General features: G+C 34.5%; 1 protein-coding gene across 9 annotated transcripts in view; it reads left to right on the plus strand.

Annotated features, from left to right (window-relative positions):
• Nucleotides 1–19,680, plus strand: part of LOC5580170 (band 4.1-like protein 4) — a 623,318-nt gene that overhangs the window by 591,322 nt on the left and 12,316 nt on the right. The gene's annotated exons all lie outside the window — the stretch shown is intronic.

The following is a 19,680-nucleotide window of genomic DNA, read 5'->3' on the forward strand; positions in this document are numbered from 1 at the left end:
AAAACAATAAGAGATGAAATGCTGATATTATGTTGAATGTGCAGAACAGTATGTTACTGCACTGTGATCTCTTAACTACATTGATTGTTTGTTATTGTAGCTCTCAGTATCGTCTTATCAGGATTTTATAATAAGGAAATAATATGAGAACCTCTACTTCATTTGTCTCAATTTGCTATGCGAGTTTCTGATATTTGTATCAGATCTATTTTAAACAAGGGAATGCTTTTTCTAGATAATGTAATCGGTTCTTTTCATAATTTTGGTAACTGTCTCATAAGTCAAACGATGTGCACAGTGGACGGAACGAATTTTAAACACAACATTTCCTAGCCGCTGGTTTGAAGAGGTATCATATAGGACCGAATACTATTCTTGGTACTTTGGAACTTTGGATTCACTACGACAGTGGGTTTTTTTTTTGTATTTATTTATGAGGCTTTAAACTTGATTAGCCAGTTCATTCGCCTCAATAATACATGGCAGTGGGGTTTTTTTGAAAGCTACTGAGCTCATAGTTGGTCACATTATGCGCCACATTGAAGACAATTTTGCGAGAAAAACCCCCCAAAAGTTATTCATGGAAAAGCTCAAGCAGCTTCTGTAAAAAAAATCACGAGGAATCGATTGGTGATGGTGTCATCTTGTGCGGACTCTAACAAGCACCAATTTTTGCCCTTTTTATTCATAATTAGGCCAATAAGGCGTTTGCACATTCTAAACCCGTATTTTTTGGCCTCATCCAGCTTTTTACGAGTGCTAATGGCAGCAGCAAACAGGCTTGCTTTCTGGTAGGGATCAAACGATTTGACGTTTGGCTTGGATCCGTTCAATGGGCCTTTTCGTATGACAGCTCCGTGTTTCCACCTGCCGAAGAGCGGTGCATACATGGGCCTATCAGTTCCATAGAAGAACTGTCAAATAACCCCCGAATCAGCTGATTTAAAATATCTTGTGAAAAGGCCTATATAAAACGACCCAAGCCAAACGTCATACCGACTGATCCCTACCAAAGAGCGATAGGCTGACCATAGAGCTTAGTGACATTTGAACACACGTAGACTAGCATACGCTCGTCATACACAGTTTGTTTATGTTTTCCTCAAAGAAACTTGCACACGCTTTCCAGACTCATCAAAATGCATATGGAAATATTACCCAATTTGAAAAATTTATACACGGATTCTGGGTGTTTTCCGAGACAGAGTGCATATTGTTTTCCTCTAAGGTTCACAACTACATCTACACTAGGGCACCCATACCATCGGGCGTGAAAACCACTATAAGCTAATCGTATAAAAACGGGATGAATGAAAAACAAAAACGGGATAATCTTAAAAGACGAAGATGACGCTCTCCAAGAGAAATCTCAACATGGTTTATTTAAAATATTCTTTAGAACTGCCTAGAAATGTATTCAATGATTTCTGCGAAATATCATTGTTTATGAGTTTGCTTTATAAGCTCGTTACATTTTTCAATGAGAAAATAATAATTCTGGATTAGTAGAGAAAAGATAGACCAAAATATTTTCGTAGCGCTGATCAAATCATAAAGGTAAATATTGTTCTAATACTTCATGCACAAAGAAACAGAAGTAACACTTAGAACGAATCACGATCAAAATCATAGTCGAGAAAACATGTAGCGGACTTTGGGGCAAGTGTGCTATAGGGGTAAGTGCGCCACCCCTGCTTTTTATAAAAACAACAATTTATATTTTCTCTTTGAGCTTAATAATATGTTGCATTATAGTTCACAATACAATGATCAAAATATGATGAAAATTGCTCTATTTTTCACGTATTTACATTGACTTTTGCAAGGACAACCAAATTTGAGTGGATTTTTATAAGATTTCGTTGTTTCTAAATAGCATGGTAAAAGGTAAGTTATTAACAGATTTTTCTAACGTACTGTACATCGTGAAACTATTCAAATGTGTAAGTTATTGTAGCATTTAAACGAAAAAAAAAATATTTAGTTTTACATATGAAATCCAGTTTGGTTGAAATCTATACTTATTGGGGCAAGTGTGCCACCTTTTTGGTAAACGTAAATTGCTGGAGTGAAATTTATTAAAATGTAAACATCATCAACAAAATCATAATAATAAACCAAAATGAGGCACCAGTAGTGGTTTCTGAAGTACCGTCGGACGGGGCTACTTTTGATTCCGGGGGCTACTTTGGACACTTACCTTTTGTATCTATTTATAGCATTATTATTAATCTGAGCTATTTTGTGTCTTCAGCATTTTTATTAACCAATGTATGCTCTACCACTAGGCATGTAATTTTTTTGGAACAACATCAAAAATAACAGGATAAACAAGAAAACATTTCAAAAAAGTCTTAGTAAATATTCACAAGGTATAAAACATTGACTATGCAAACAATGTTTGAATTTTTCCTATGTCGTGGAAAGTTATTGGGAGCATCACAAAACTATCGAATCGTCTAAGAATCTAAAAGCATATTACAAAAGCAAACTTTTACTTCTTTATCAGATTGCAAAACTTTACTTAATAGATTGCGTTTTTAATGAAAATTACTTTTTAGTGACAGATATTACTGTGATCCTTCTACATATCGTTCATATAACAGTAGGAATAGAAAAGACAGTTTTTGTACACAACTCATTAATCAAAGGAGTACTTAGTAGTTACATCGTTCGTTTATATCAACTTAAAAATCAAGCATTCGTAACTGATATTTCCATTTACGAGGAAGTTGAAAATTTATGTTTCATTCTGCAAACTGAAAATAGTGAATATCACGTTTCGCTGAAATTTGTTATATTTGTGTAATTATTTCGAGCTTCGCAATTTTCTAAACTATGTACATTAATGAAAAAACGTTCAACAACATCACAATGGACGATTATCTATAGAATCAGTTTGAAATATATGAGGAAAAATCATTTCATTATCAAATTGTGAAAATGTCCAAAGTAGCCCCTTTTTTGTCTTGAAGGACACACTTTTTTCGCTATTCTAGCATTTTTGTTATTTCTTGATGGATTTGCCTCATATTTTGCACATTCGTTACGTACACATACAACTAAAATATATGCAAGAATTATCAATATTTATCCATAATTCTAAAAGTTACAAAACTTCAAAGTTGAAGAATGTGAAAATAATGTCAAAAGAAGCCCCGTTTGACGGTATATTAGGCGAATAACTGACATTTTTGCCCCCAAAATGTTTTTTTCTCAAAATATTCAATAATAACATGTTTTTCGGCAAGTGTAGAACTAGCCCTCGTGCGTTAAAATACACTCAAATAAAGATTTAAAAAAAAAAAAATGTTTTTCGGCTTATTAAGTACCGTTTTACATATCTACATCAATATTTTACCGTTATTTAGTGTTGATCTAGTGTAAAATTATACATATTCGCCGTAAAATAAGGGTAATACATATATCATGACATATATTGTATTGAATGGAGACAAAAATAACCATTTCAGTTATTCGAATTGAATAATAGAGAGTTACGCATGTTTTGTGCCTTGTTATAAAGCCTCCCCTTATTACGGTAAGCTTAAATTTATTTTTTAAATTATTGATTAGCGTCAGCTTTGTAAGTAAGATTGATAGGAAATAAAGAAAATTCCATTAAAAGTAGAATTACATGTGATGTTCATTCGGTGGCCGTCTTGCCCCATATGGGTGGCACACTTGCCCCATAGTTTCGAAAAATAGGTTATTTTGGATGATATTTGAGAAGCTTTAAAACTAATACTTTTTGAAGTTATTTACTTTTTAAATGGCACAGTGGTTATGAAAAGATGTGAAACTAACATCATGAGGCTAAATTGGTGGGTTTTGTAAGCTTTAGGCAAAGTTAGAGAACAATTTGCTTAAGGTGGCACACTTGCCCCAAATTCCGCTACGCCCAATGCTAAAATCGTTGTGTTTGGCCGACGGACCAACAGATGACGGTAGTGTGTAAACGTCAAACGCGAACAAAAACAATGCGAACGCTGCGGGTGGTGTATTGACCAACTACAATATATTTGAACCAACCGTTAAAAAAGTGGTCGATGGACAATGATGTGACGTCTGTTTGTCTGTGCTTCATGATTTGATTGAAAAAAACTCTTAAACCACCTATTAATTTATTCAATGATTTCTGAGAAATATCGATCTGGAAAAATTTCAATGCTAAAAATTTGAACAGAAAGTACTAAATTCGGTTTTCATTTACTTATAGGTATTCTACAAACAACTCAAAGATTTATTATCTTAGAAGTTTTTACACTTTTTACTGAAAAAAAAAGATTCTGAGTTAGTAGAATTTGCCCTTAGGAAAAGTAAGATGAAAATGTTTTCATTATGATATTCTAATCATAAATATAACATTTGGTTAAACTTTAAAAACATTTTTTCTTAAAATAATCGATTTCGTATTTATGTATCAATAGTACAAGTAGAATTGTTGTTCAATATGATTTGCAATGTTCGTTAAAAAGTGTATAAATGGGGTTTAGAAGATTAGAATGAAATACGTATTAAACCCTGATAACTTTGCCCTTTTTCAATATATACTTATATAAGGTTTATTTGAATGATATAATTAATACATGATATCGACGAATGACCTCAACCTTTTGTTAATAATATAAATAAACGTTCCAAGATTTGTAAGAAGATTGAAAACGGGTTCAATTGCAAGATCCATCTCCAAAATAAGTCTTCTTTAGTTCAGGCTCAATTTAAGGCTAGACTTTGGGAACTAATGCTGTTTCATATGAAATTTAAATAATATAAAAAATACGTTCCACTGAACCTGGATTCTTCAAACTTATTTTAATTCTCATATAAAAAAAACAACTAAATGCGGCTCAACCATCTTTTGAAAATCAACTTAAAATTAGCATTTTCATAAGCATAAAATACAAAAAGTTATTCAGAAGATTATGCTGTCTACAAATTTAGTTGAAATTTTAATAAGAAGCTGATTATTACTGAAGACATAAGACATAAAACTTTTGCAGTATCTATTTCCGCGAAAAAACGGGACAATTTGAGCATTTTCAATAGAACGACGGGACAGCTCATCAGGGTGATGAAAACGGTACTGTCCCGTTAAATACGGGACGTATGGTCAGCCTAAAGAGCGAGTATGTTTGCGGCAGCCATTAGCGCTCGTAAAACAGCTGGATTTGGCTAACAACAATAAAATTTTATTTTACTCAGTTTTTTTACTCTTTCACATAATTAATACAAATATAGTGTCTTACCGATTTTGACAACATGGCGTGATTTTTTTGTTGCCAAATTCCAGTATTCAAAAACACTTACAAAATAACAATGATAAAATTGTAAACTTCGTAAGTTATCGAAAATACATGGCAACTACTACGAATGGTGTGACAAATGTCTGGGAGTTGTATTTGTTTTTTTTTTTTTCAGTGAACGTTTCTGGCTATTCTGAGTGGAAATGTAGGTGAACTGGGTGTAAATTGTTTTGAACGAACGACGTGCCTTGGGACGCTGTTTTTCACACGAGATAATGGAAAATGTATTGAAATGCTTCTCTACATATATTTTTAAGTGTTTTCCTGGCAAAAATCGCGAAAAACTCGAAAAAACGTTTTTTCAGGCCGATAAACAACAAAACTTTTGAAACTATCACCGATAATCGACTTGTGCACTCCCATAGTTCTTATTCCATGCGAAAAAAAAGTGTTGAATTTATCCTTAAAAAGCGTATTGAAGGACTTAAAATTTAATCAACTCGTGGGGCAAAACGGCCACTCCTATTTCATAACACCAAAACAGCCGTTTGAATTCAAATTTTAGCAAACGTAATGTCAAGCTGTAGTTACGTGCCAATTCGAACCTTACAAATGCACATTTTTCGAATCAGCATGTACACATATGTACTATAATTGAACTATAACATCTGATCAAACGCCCTTATGTATGCAACGTATTTGCAAGCATGATTGCGCATGTGTGCGCGCGAACGACTAACGCCGAAATCAGGTGGCGCGTCTTACCCTGCAAAAAAAATGCGGATAAGCAAGCATTTTATAAAAATTGATTTATTAACTCCAGAAAAAGAAAATGTATGGCTGTTTCTACTATTTGATAAAAAAAACATGTTTGTCTAAGAGATAATGAATAAAAAAGGCTTATAATAAAGTTCTTCATAGCTAAAAACGCTTCAATCCTTAGAGGGCGCATTTAACTCCTGTTACCCTACAGCTTAAAAAGCAAGATCTTATTGAAAGTAACACATTCTAAATAGGGTAACGGTCGTATTTTGGACCCCCTAAGGATGTGATTTTAGTTTTTTGTCCCAATTAATTAATTGCACAGCGTAACCAAGTCAAATAACATGCCAAAATGTAGAGGAAAACTTCATCTACGAGATAAAAATGCCCAAACGGTTATGTAGGATCCAAGAAACATCGAAAATAATTGAATTGTGAAGCAGTGTTTTTCATTATTTTGGACACACCAATACATTTTGGACCCCCGGCATTTTTTTATCATTTGGCGACAAAGATCACGGCATTGGTTGTATAATATGCTTGCCCATAGTCTAATCAATCGATTGACAATGGAAAACCGAAGGAACTCTACCCTTTTAGTTCAGAAACTTGAAAAAGTTTTTGTTTACATTTGGAAAATTTCTGACGGCTTCAATTTCTGTTTGTAACGTGTTGTAACGGTTGCATGGATGAACCGATTAAATTAAATTAATTTCAGATAAAATAAACACATTTCCTATGTACAAATGGTATATGCAAGTGCGGAATAGTCCAATCTTTCCAAATGGCATGCGAATTGAGTTGGTCTTTCGACTTAAACTGGGAAATTTCCAGGAAAATGGCCCAGGGGGTCCAAAATATATAGAGGTCCAAAATATATTGGTTACCCTACAGGATCGTTTAGAAAGACAATTTACACCGTCTTCAGGCTGCACAGACTGAACGATCACAAACATTAGGCAACGGACAACACGAAACACCCAGTAGCCCAAAATTGACGAAAAGTTTCCACCGTCTGGGGCGGGAATCGAACCCACACTTCATGACACAATACGCCTAAACGACTGACGCCGCTAACCGCACGGCCAATAAGCCTACTTTTTTAAGATTAAGGATTGTTTCAGGAGGGGAATTTTTTCGCATATCTTGAACAATGTTTGCAAAGTTGCTTATGCAAAAATAGTAAACAAATTTCTTTGTTAAGAATAATCGAAGTTTTCATAGAATACTAGGCAAAAATCCTGTTCAAGTAGAAAGTAGAATAAAGAATGAACAGTGAAAGAGAAGAAAAAAAATATCCATTAAATAGAGTAAAGTGAGGCTAAAGTTCGTGTAGGACAAAAGTTTTCTTTATAATTTCTAACTCAATTCAAAACAAATGTTCTTGACGTCATGGTTGTTCCAATGCTGTTTAAGTGAGAGACTTTACCTCTAAATATCGTAGAAATGATTGAGATTTGGAAAATAATATTTCTATTAGTTGGTTTTCTACATGAAATTCGTACAAAGATACCTGATGCCCTCTGTGCTCTAGGAAGTCGAGAAAATTTATATTACGAAAAGATCTTCGACAGGTGGGATTCGAATCCACGACCCTCAACTTGGTCTTGCTGAATAGCTGCATGTTTACCGCAACGGTTATTTGGATTCCAATTTGTTCATAAATAAATTCATTGACTAATCTCTGCCTGATTCTTTGGTAGAAGAATTAAGAGTAGGAGAGAAAATAAATGTTTAGTATTTATTAAACCAATTGCTTGCACGATTACATTCTTTTATCTAAAAGTGATAGGTATCAGTATGTAATTATCAATTGAACATATGATTCAATGCGTGGCCAAAATCGGGAAGAAATTGTTGCCAAAAACGTGTGTTGCTATAATCGGGGGTAGACAAAAGCGGGTGTTGCCAAAACCAGAAAGGCACTGTAATGGCTAATTCTAGTTGTTACATCTGATACAGTTATGTTCTCATAATATGGACTTGTATATTGAGCTTATTAAGTTAATAATGACTTATTCAAACTCATGTTATTGAATTGTAGAAAAAAAAACTAATATTCCACAATATTTCTTGCCGATGTCTTTATATTTTTGAGAAATATTTAGTCATTCCCAAGTAATCAAATAGCACTTCAGTTCGCCCAGCGTGTTAATATAGTGCTGTGATAGAGCTCAGATAGTCTATATAAGCCGTAAAAAATCCCTATAATCCCAAGAAGGCGAATTAGCGGGCTAGTGGTTACTTGGGTTACTAAGGTGTATTTGTGAAGATCGAATATATTTGGCGGATATTTCAAACTTTGCGTTGTTTATGATATATCCGGGTAGTCAGTGTTGCCAGCTGTTTTAATAGTTGTTCATCACCCTGTATAGTATTAAATCGGCAAGGAATAAACTTTAGTTAAACTTTCTCTTACATTAGAATTCGTCATCATCTAGTGGTTTCAGATCTCATTACGTTAAACTTTCGTTTCACATCGTTGTCAACTTTATAATAACTTACTTTTTGCACTTCATACGAAATTTATAAGCACTTTTTGTCATCTCCATCATTACTGAACATTAAACGTAACTATTTTGCAATGGTTCTAATTAGTTAACCGAACCTCAAAGAAATGTCTGGAGAAACTCCTTAAAAACTATCCTGATTATATTGTAGGGAGTCCTTAAAACAATGTAATAGAGAACCACTCTATTCACTAGAGTAGCATATGCATTGGAGATTTCGTGAAGATAACCCTAAATATGCTGGAAGACTCCTGAATGAATTTGTGGCAGAGTTCCGTAGAATGATTTTTTATGGAAGTAAATTTTTATGGAATCTATCAAATTTATCATCTGAGCATTCTATGTATGACACATCTATAAACTTCTCTTGGGTGTTTCAAGAAATTTCTTCTGGGTTATCCCGTGCTTGGTATAACAACCACAAATCTTCTATGGATCTTTTTTAAAAATATATATAACATATCGTATATATGACAAATACATTTCAAGAATTACTTCGATCAATTCCCAAACATGTTATCGTAATGAGAATTGAACAAACAATCATTCACAAGTAAAATTTAGCTGAATAGACTGTTCTTTAGCTTTAAAAGTAACTGTGTTTTTCATGACTTCCTTACAAAATTCATATCACTTCTGTTTTCATGAATATCTCTATGTATATTAAAAAAAATTCTGGGATTTTTTCATGATTTTTTTAATAATGTTGTGTATGGCACTAGTTGTCCCAACAAGCCTTGTTTTGTCACGCACTAAGCTGTTTGAGAATTTGAAACACAATTAAACTAGAAAGTATCTGTTTTGTATCCCTGTTTTTCTTACTTCTCCCGTGATCTTTTGCGGTTTTTTGTACATGCAAACACGTTATTTAGATAATTATAAAATTATGTTGACTCGTTCTCAAGCCATTTTGTGACATACATACACCATTCCATTTTTATTAATATCGATAGAAGATGGCTAGGTACTTTCAAAAACTTTTTTTTTATAAGAGACACCGACACGTTAATGCTTCCAGTGGATGATTTGCCCTTTGAAGGAAGCACCACACTAGACAACGGGCTAGCATTCAACGCCCAGTGGCACAGCCGGAAAACATTCCTGACGAAAGGTTTGCCGGACTGAAGCGGGAATCGAACCCACACTTCTTGACACGATGCGGCTAAATGCCTGATGACACTAACCGCACGGCCACGAAGCCCACAAACTTGTTCAAAGAATACAATGAGAATAACTCCAATCATTCTGACAGAAATTCTGTAGTTGTTTTTTTTTCTTTTCAGAACATATATAAGCAAGCATTCCAGATTTCGCGCTAAAGTATCCTGAGTAATTTTTCAAGCATTTCATTAAAGATTTCTGAACGAATGCTTCCATAATTTTTAAGTGATAAACGCACTATGAGCAAAAAAAACGGCATAATAATCGTGGAAAAACTGTGTGTCTTTTTCCCAAATGCCAATTCCTCGAATAACCCGTTTCCTCGAATAGTCCATTTCACCGAAAAGTTTTTGGCACTCGTAATTGTCATAAGTTTACCAATTTCAGAATGGTGAATTAATCGGTCATCTGATATGCACCCTGTTTTATTTAATTGGCGGTTTTATCGATTTTCATCGGCTCCAACCGGTGAAATTCGAGAATGACCAAATAAGGAGCCGGATCCTATTCTTGGCACTATTGATTCACTTTGGCAGGAGTTTTTTCAAAAGCCATTGAACGCATAGTTGGCCACGAAGTGCTTCCTTATACAAAGTCTCAGATAATTCGGCCAAGAAAAATCCTCCATGCCGAATTGAATTATGGAAGTACTCAAGTAATTCTTTACCATATGTCCTTCTTTTGATTGCTTATCGTTCTATCTAATTCACCACCCTATCGCTGGAAAATATTCCTTAACCTTTTTGAGAATACATTCGGGGAAACAATTTTCGGTGATAAGTAGCACAATCCATATAAGGATTTTTTTTAATTCAGATGCCTACTGACAAAATTTAATAACTTTTCCTAAGATTCCAGAAGTGATTCCAGTATAAACAAGTCTGAGCATCGTTTTAAGAATCTCTATAAGCTCTTCTAAGAATTTTTACTAGTGCCACAGTGGTCCAAATGTATAAAATCATGACATAAATTCCGCATTCTCAAAACCTTATTGTTCTTAACCATAATTTTCGGCATCTCAGGTTTATCAAATCGGTCTAAAAATTTTCATACATTAGTACTCATTTTTAAACATAATTGGCGAATTAGTATGAAGATGTAGAATTTTCTCAGGAAATTTCGTACCTTTAGGCGTATTCCTCGGTTTGAGGTGTATTTCATTTCAAAATAACTCAAAAAGTAAATTACTTGTGAGAGCTATTTGGCATCAAGGGCCATGATTCAAGTAAGTAAAGACATTTCCAATATGACTGAACATTGTTCACATGGGTGATCAACGTTATCTGGTATCAGCCAAATGAAAAAAATCACATAAATTTGATTATAAAAACACGCCTAAACCTTTCAGAGAGGTATTGTGTTTTTAAAATCAGTTTAAAGTTTTGTAATATGGTCACGAGCGATGGTTGCCAGTATTTGTTTTTAAAATTTAAAACTTGCAACTTTTTCATTTTTCAATTAAAACTTCAATACACGTAAAAAAAAACAACTGATGTTACCCCGGATTACGGCATCAAAATATCACAAAGAGTTCTGTTTTGAAAGAATCATTGATTTTTTTTTCTTCTAGAAAAACAAAATTGTTGAAATCTATCAAAAAATGTAAACAGGAGTGAAATTTTTAAGATATAAAAGTCACTGCAGTTGACTTAAGGGGATTTTTTTTTATTATCGGACAATTTGGGCCGGAGGTTCTCCGATTTGCATGAAATTTTCACCAGAGGTAGAACTCGTGGATACATGACCAAAAGTGAAATTCAAAAAAATTATAGTGGCCTATTTTCCCGGAAAACTCTAGATGAATTTTCACGATTTCTCTATATACCTCAAATTTTGAAAATTCATATCTCCTGAACTATACATCGTAGAACAAAAGTTTTTTAGTGAAATCGAAAGGAAATTTTCTCAGCAATCTATTAAAAATATAAAAAGAAAAACATTTCTCGGAACATTTTTCACCATGGAGAAAATTGTCGGAAAAATAGCAAAAAAACTATCGTCTGTATCATGAAAAATTTTCAAAAAAAATATTTTTTGTTTCATCAATCTATACTCTAACTTTCGTCCATAGACGCTAAAGTGGTATCTTTTACCGTTTAGGCGCCAGAACTGAAAAACCGATGACCACCCGCACGCTTCCCATAGAAAAATGTGTTCTATTGTGGGCCTCATAACCGTGCGCTAACGGCGGCAGTCACGGCATAAAAATTAACAAGGCAGTTTCTTAACTGATGTAAATATCAAGTTTCATTGTAAACATGTGACGTCACTCCTATCGTACCATATACCTTCCGGACCACTAGATCTTTTTTTTTCGAAAATTTGTTCGAGGTGGATAGGAATGACGTCGTCAAGTAGCTGTCAGTTTTCGGAATATATCACCTTCTTAATTTTAGTACACCGTGGGCGGCAGTAATTTACACGCATTGTAAGTGTAACGCAGTAAACCATCCTTTCCTTTCCAGTCAGAAGAAGCTTTTCGTCAATCGGAGCACTCTCCTTTGGTCTGTTGGGTGTTTTGTAAGTCCTTTATTCGTAACCTTTACTATTGAGACCAACAGTCTTTAATTGAAAACGATCCTAACATTCAATAATATAGGTAATAGGAACTGACCCTCAGCAAGCATGGGAAAATTCACTCACTCACCCGAACGCCTCCGATGAAAAATAGCAAAAAAATCTGCTGCTATCGAACATTCAGTGATAGCTAAACCGTCCTAGGCGGAGTGTAGCATGAAAGCGTCGAAACCGATTGTGGAAAAGCGACAATCGGAAGGAACGTGAAGAGAAGTGAATACCAATACACTTGTATCTTCGAGGCACGAGTCAATGCACTTAGCATCCATTCGCCGAATGCATTGAACTGACTGAGAGGATTCCTACTCATTGAATCATTCCGTGGTGTGGACTGCCAGTCAGTGAACGCTCATTAGCACTCAAACCCGAATGCCATTCGAACGGAATCAGAATGTAAACAATCATTCCTGGACAAACATTTCAAAAGGGCACATCGACATTGGTAAACATTGGCTTTCACGGAGCCGCAAATCAACCTAACTTTGACTTCTTTTGACGCAATTCGGCTCTTCCGTGGGATAACCCAAATTTGGGTTAACTGATATATACCTATCATTAGGTTGTTTCCATTTGACAGCGGCAAAACAAACAACTCAGTGCAAAAAAAAATCTACCCAGCGTTAGCTTTCGAAGTCTCCGTGATTGGTTAAAACAACTTAACGTTAGGTAAACTCGAAAGAACCCAAATTTGGCTTATTCCATTGAACTTCGACGCTGGGTCGGTGCATCTCTCTCTGTTTTTGACAACATTGCTGTTGCGAGAGAGGCAAAACAACCCAACCGTGGGCAAAAACTAAATGCAGTTTACCCAAATTTGAGTAAAAAGAACTTATTTGTTGGGTATTCTGATTTCTCCGTGTTGCAAGCCGCTGTTGAACCCAATTCAACTCGATCACGCTCACCAATACCACTATCAGGAAGAGCTAACACCAATCTTTCTGATAGTGTGGTTAGTTTGCGTGGGCGGGCTAAGTAAAAAGGGCTCAACAGCAACGTTTCTCAAAAAAGGCTCAATATCTCTTGGGCCCTTTTCAAATGTTTGTCCTTTGTCCGAATTTTGGTATTGCATTCGACTGATCAGATGGCGTTTTTTGTTTCGCTTAGTGCTCGCCGAAGAAGCAGAATGGGCACTGGAAATTGAAACGTTCGGCTTGTGTGTGGAAGCGAGTGAGAAAAACACAATAACTGAGTGAGTGTTTCCCATGCTTGACCCTCAGTATCATATAGTTGCCAAGCAAAAAGGATATTTATGCATACATAAAGTGCTATTTGTAATTTTCTTTCTTTTTTCAAATTTTGTTCAATTTATCAAATGATTAGATAATTAACTAAAAGCGCGCGAATAAATTTTCAGTTTTGTTTTCTATACAAAGTGATATATCTATCTATCTATATAAATAAAAATGGAATGGTGTTTGTATGTCACGAAATGGCTCACGAACGGGGCAACGGATTTCGATGATTCTTTCTCCATTTTGTTCGTCAAGGGCTCCGACGTGTTTGTGTGTATAAAAGTTCCAGGTTATCACCGGGAAAGCAGGAAAAACACGAATGAACGGAACTGTCATTTTGTATGGGACGATTCATAACGGTTTTCAACAGCCTACCGTTTTGACTCATATTCCGAACACTTAAGGCCAACAGGGACTTCAAATGCATCTGATTGGCATAAATTAGCTGATATTTGTGTAAATTTTAATTTCATCGCAAAGTCTACCTGTAAGCTGTTGGGTGTACCAATAATTATGTTTATTTTATTAGTTTTAGTATTGTTTATACGTAAAAGTATGGAACAACATTTTGACTCAAATGCCGAACACTGTGTTCATTCTGTCTCATATTCCGAACACCCTGATTCAAATTCCGAACAACACGAATAAATCGTATTCAAATGAATAATTTTGCAAATAAGTTAATCTGAGCTTGTTCTATTGGTCTCAAACTAGAGAATCATCACTACTCCTGAAATATAAATTATATTAGAGACGTTCAAATTGAATTGCAATTGATTGCCGTTTCCTTTTTATTTTGTGACATATTTCAGCGAAACATTTCAACCAAGTCGCCATACAAAAACCGAGTGTTCGGAATATGAGTCTGTTCGGAATTTGAGACAAAACGGTACTTGATGGCAAGACGAAGTTTGCCGGGACCACTAGTTTGATATAAATTCTGATTGTTCCTTGGAAGAATATAGTATAGTATTTGCATGTATATAATATCAATCAACTTTATAACACTCAGGGACGCTATCTATTGTTCCATTGATGGCTGCTGTGGAATATTCCACTGCCAGTTAGCGTGCAGCCTCTACAGTTGGCGTCAACCCAACAGCGCGCCAAACTGTATTGAGAAGCGTACTCGCGTAATGAATAATTATTGTATGTTTTGTCTGCCCGTATCGTGCGCCTATATAAGGCGCACCCATTTTCAGTGGTAATAAATCTATTAAAGTGAAGCCGTTCGCTTGATTTGCCGTCCGTTGTATCGTAAAAGACACAACGTGGGAAAGACGTCCTGGCCGAAATAATATATTCATAAGTTTTCAAAGAAAGTGGATCTTGAGATTTGATCCTTCAAACGTTACCATAATGATTGATTGTAACAAAAACTTTCCGTGCGGCTTTCATAGAGGCTGTTAGCTTGAATACTAAATAACGTTGCTGATGAAGGGCACACAAAACACCCAACTGACCAATGAAGAGTGGTCCGATTGACGAAAAGCTTCTTCAGACTGGAAAGGAAAGGGTGGTTTACTGTGTTACACTTACAATGCGTGTAAATTACTGCCGCCGTTAGCGCACGGTTATGAGGCCCACAGTAGAACACATTTTCCTATGGGAAGCGTGCGGGTGGTCATCGGTTTTTCAGTTCTGGCGCCTAAACGGTGAAAAATACCACTTTGGCGTCTATAGACGAAAGTTAGAGTATGGATTGATGAAACAAAAAATATTTTTTTGAAAATTTTTCATGATACAGACAATAGTTTTATTGCTATTTTTCCGACAATTTTCTCCATGGTGAAAAATTTTCCGAGAAATGTTTTTCTTTTTATATTTTTAATAGATTGCTGAGAAAATTTCCTTTCGATTTCACTAAAAAACTTTTGTTCTACGATGCATAGTTCAGGAGATATGAATTTTCAAAGTTTGAGGTATATAGAGAAATCGTGAAAGTTCATCTAGAGTTTTCCGGGAAAATAGGCCACTATATTTTTTTTGAATTTCACTTTTGGTCATGTATCCACGAGCTCTACCTCTGGTGAAAATTTCATGCAAATCGGAGAACCTCCGGCCCAAACCTGTCCGATAATTTAAAAAAATGCCCTTAAGTAAAAACGTTGAACATTGGGAAAAAGCTTTAAAACTAACATCAAAAAGAGCTTTCAAACAGATTTTTTTGTCAGTCATCATAATATAATAACAGGAATTCTGGATGTAATTCCTAAAAAAATGGGAGTAGGAGGTATTTCCCGAATATTTTGAAGAAATCTTTTATTAAAAAATGTTGAGAAACTTTGTCTGAGTTTTTATAAAACATAACAACATGGCGTAACTCTTATCTGATAATAAAATCCTAGAAGAACAAGAAAAGTGCAAAAGGTTTTTCCGGAGAAATTCCCGAAGGTATTCTTGATGAAATTTCAATTGTGTTCAAATTTCGACCACCCTCCCCTATCCGGACAAGCTGCTCGCTCTTTTCCAGCTATGGCGTTGCCGCCAGTTGATGAAAATACCATTCCCGCAAAAATATGAGACAACAAAGAACCTCGTTTGCTTGTTTTACCGTTCATTCATTCCGATCCGAACCCAAAAAAAAGCTGAAAACCGCAAGCAGCTTGTGAGGTAATATTTCCATCCATCCATCCATCTTGCACTTGCATTTCGTAAAGGTTCTGCTAGGGAGGTGTAACAGTGCACAATGTTCGGGGTCGATACAGAGTTTCGACCAAAATCACCAAACATGATTGTGGGATTTATTAGAATTTTTTAATAAACCGACCATTTTAATATTTCAAATTTTACCATAATGGAAATCGCATCCATTTTTTTCCAGTTTTCATGTCGCAAAATTCACTTAAGTCAATAATATAATGAATATTGTATTCAAATAGTGTACAAAAGTTTTAGTATGTACTATCAAATATAAGACCTTATTATTTTTGTTAAGGTTTTCTCACACTTTCCACACACAGTTTGATAAAACTCAATCGATTACATACAAAACTAACATTTTCAGTCAAATTTGATTGCATTTGTCTAATAAAATGTTCGGCAAAAAAAAGTATTATGAATAGTTATGAAAAATGCCTTGTAAAACAATAGAAGCACCAAATAGCACGCTAAAATGTTTTTCCAATGAAGGCCATAAAACATATTTTTGACAAACTCTTTTCATTATCCGACCATTGTGCACTGCACGAGAGCAGCTCAATCTGGGAATGCACTTTTTCCGCATCTGTTATATTTTTCACCTTTTCCACAGCGCAACCTCCACGTGGAAAAAGTAAAAAGCAATTGGGGGTGGGGTGGCTAGAGAGGTGAAAAACTTTTCGCCAGTTCTGGATGCAGATTTTTTTTGTTTTTCCACTTGGTGGTAGGTGGAATAAGCGAAACGAGTGGAAAATAATGTGTTCGTTCGGCTATTGTTTGTGGAAACAACAAAAAAACCGGGTGCCTACTAGGTATACCAGTGGCTCCCAACCATTTTAAAGCTACGGCTCTGTACAAAGTTTTACAATATTGAGCCAGATTATCTCCATACATCTCCATAGAATTTACTGTAATGAGTCCATCTAGCTTGAAATCTCGGGAAAAATCCGTCAATGATATTCAGGGAGCTAACAACTCAAGTAACCACTAGCCCGCTAATTCGCCTTTTTGGGCTTATAGGGCTGTAATAGGGCGTATCAGCTCTATAAAAGCCTTGTATAAGCACGGAGGGCGAATTAAAGTGCTATTTGGTTACTTGGGAATAGGGGATTTTTTTTTATTTCCATACGGGTTTGGGCCGACAGGTCTCAGATTTTCATGAAACTTTTTACACAAGCAGGGCTCATCAATACATGAATAAAAAAAAATTGAGAAAAATTCAGAGTCGCCTATTATCCCGGAAAACTCAGTTGGAATTTTTTGTTTTCCCCTGGCACTACTTACTTTGAAAAATCATAACTCAAGAACGAAGCATCATACAAACGAAGTTTTTTTTTATGAAAATGAAAGCAAATTTTCTCAGGAATGAAAAACAAATATTAACTGGAAAAAGTTTTCTACAAAATTTTCCACCGTTGAGAAAATTCGTAAAGAAAAGCCGGAAAAACTATGCTCCAACACGTGGAAAATTTTCGAAAAAATATTTTTGGGGATATAATTTTATAAGCTTTAATCGCTGAAATTTTTGATATGTACTTTTGTTTCGTTTTCGAGTTATGGCCAATTTTGTAAAAAATGTGCAAATGTACCATTTTGAGCCTTTTCTTTGAAAAATCATAACTCAAGAAAGAAGCATCGTAGAAACAAAGTTTTTTTTATGAAAATGAAAGCAAATTTTCTCAGGAATAAAAAAAAATATGAACTGGAAACAGTTTTTCACAAAATTATCCACCGCTGATAAAATTCGTAAAGAAGAGCCGGAAAAACTATGTTACAATTAGTGGAAAACTTTCAAACAAATATTTTTGAGAAGGTCATTTCATAAGCTTTAATCGCTGAAATTTTTGAAATGTACTTTTTTTTCGTTTTTGAGTTATGGCCAATTTTGTGGAAAATGACCATATGAGCCTTTTCTTTGAAAACCCATATTTCAATCGAAGCATCGGAAAAACAAAAATGTTTTATCAAAGCAATTGCAAATTTTCTAAAACATCTGAAAAAAGATATGGGATTAGTTTTAATGAAGTATAAGTCGGAAGGATGATATTTTTCATGAAAAATTACACCGCTAAGAAAAACTGAAAAAAAACTGTTTCTGCCTCAATTTTTCATTACACTGAAAAGGGATTCTTTCTTTTCTATGGAACAAATAAGATTATTATTATTTTTTTTAATTTTATTTATTCATTTATTCAGTATATAACTTACATTTTCATCTTAATACTATCTATTTTTTCAACCGAGAAGATTGTCTTTGGTTGCTAACACCAGAAGATTTTCGTTTCTTTGTATTATTAAGAACAAAGCATGCTGTATTTTCTTGGTTTTCATGTGCATCTGAGAATTCCCCAGCAAAAATGCTTCGTTTCAGCGATTAAAGCTTTTGAAATTACCTTCTCAAAAATATGTTTTTGAAAGTTTTCCACTGATTGGAACATAGTTTTTCCGGCTTTTCTTTACGAATTTTATCAACGGTGGATAATTTTGTGAAAAACTGTTTCCAGGTAATATTATTTTTATTCCTGAGAAAATTTGCTTTCATTTTCATAAAAAAAAAACTTTGTTTCTACTATGCTTCATTCTTGAGTTATGATTTTTCAAAGAAAAGGCTCAAAATGGCACATTTGCACATTTTTTACAAAATTGGCCATTACTCAAAAACGAAAAAAAAACTACATTTCAAAAATTTTAGCAATTAAAGCTTATGAAATTATCTTCCCAAAAATATTTTTTTGAAAATTTTCCACGAGTTGGAGCATTTTTTTTCCGGCTTTTCTTTACAAATTTTCTCAACGGTGGAAAATTTTGTGGAAAACTTTTTCCGGTTAATATTTGTTTTTTATTTCTGAGAAAATTTGCTTTCATTTTCATAAAAAAACTTCGTTTCTATAGCGCTTCTTTCTTGAGTTATGATTTTTCAAAGTAAGTAGTGTCTGAGGAAAACAAAAAAAATTCCAACTGAGTTTTCCGGGAAAATAAGCGACTTTGAATTTTTCTCAATTTTTTTTGATTCATAGGGGAAGTGGTGGTAAAATGAACAGGGGTGGTAAAATGAACACCGTGTCTTTTACCGAGAAAAAACAAATTTCGATGAATTTTTAGCACGTACGGACGATTTAGAGCATAAATCTGAGCGTTCGAGTTGATACGTAGGTCAATTGAAGTGACAATATCATCGAAAACTAAGATTTTAGAAAACCACGCTTGAAAATTAGAACTGACGTAACTTTTAGCTCGGAAGACTTGAGGTTTTTCAGTGAGGTGAATATCGTTATGATATGATGTCAAATCTGATACCTTTAGAATTCTTTTTGAATGGGATACAATCATTAATGGATGTTTTTTCAGTGGGGCAATAAAATTTTTCAAAAATATTTGTTTTGCTCACGTTTTTTGCATGGTGTTCGTTTTACCACCAACCGCTGTTCATTTTACCCACATAGTGCAGGTAAAATGAACATTTGCATCGCTTTTTGATAGCGATGAAAATATGTGAAAATTCAGCTATTTTAGTCTGAATATATGTCGCTGCTATAGATTACATCCCTATTT

Source organism: Aedes aegypti, chromosome 1 (genome assembly GCF_002204515.2).
Source record: "Aedes aegypti strain LVP_AGWG chromosome 1, AaegL5.0 Primary Assembly, whole genome shotgun sequence".
In the NCBI taxonomy this organism is placed as follows: Eukaryota; Metazoa; Arthropoda; class Insecta; order Diptera; family Culicidae; genus Aedes; species Aedes aegypti.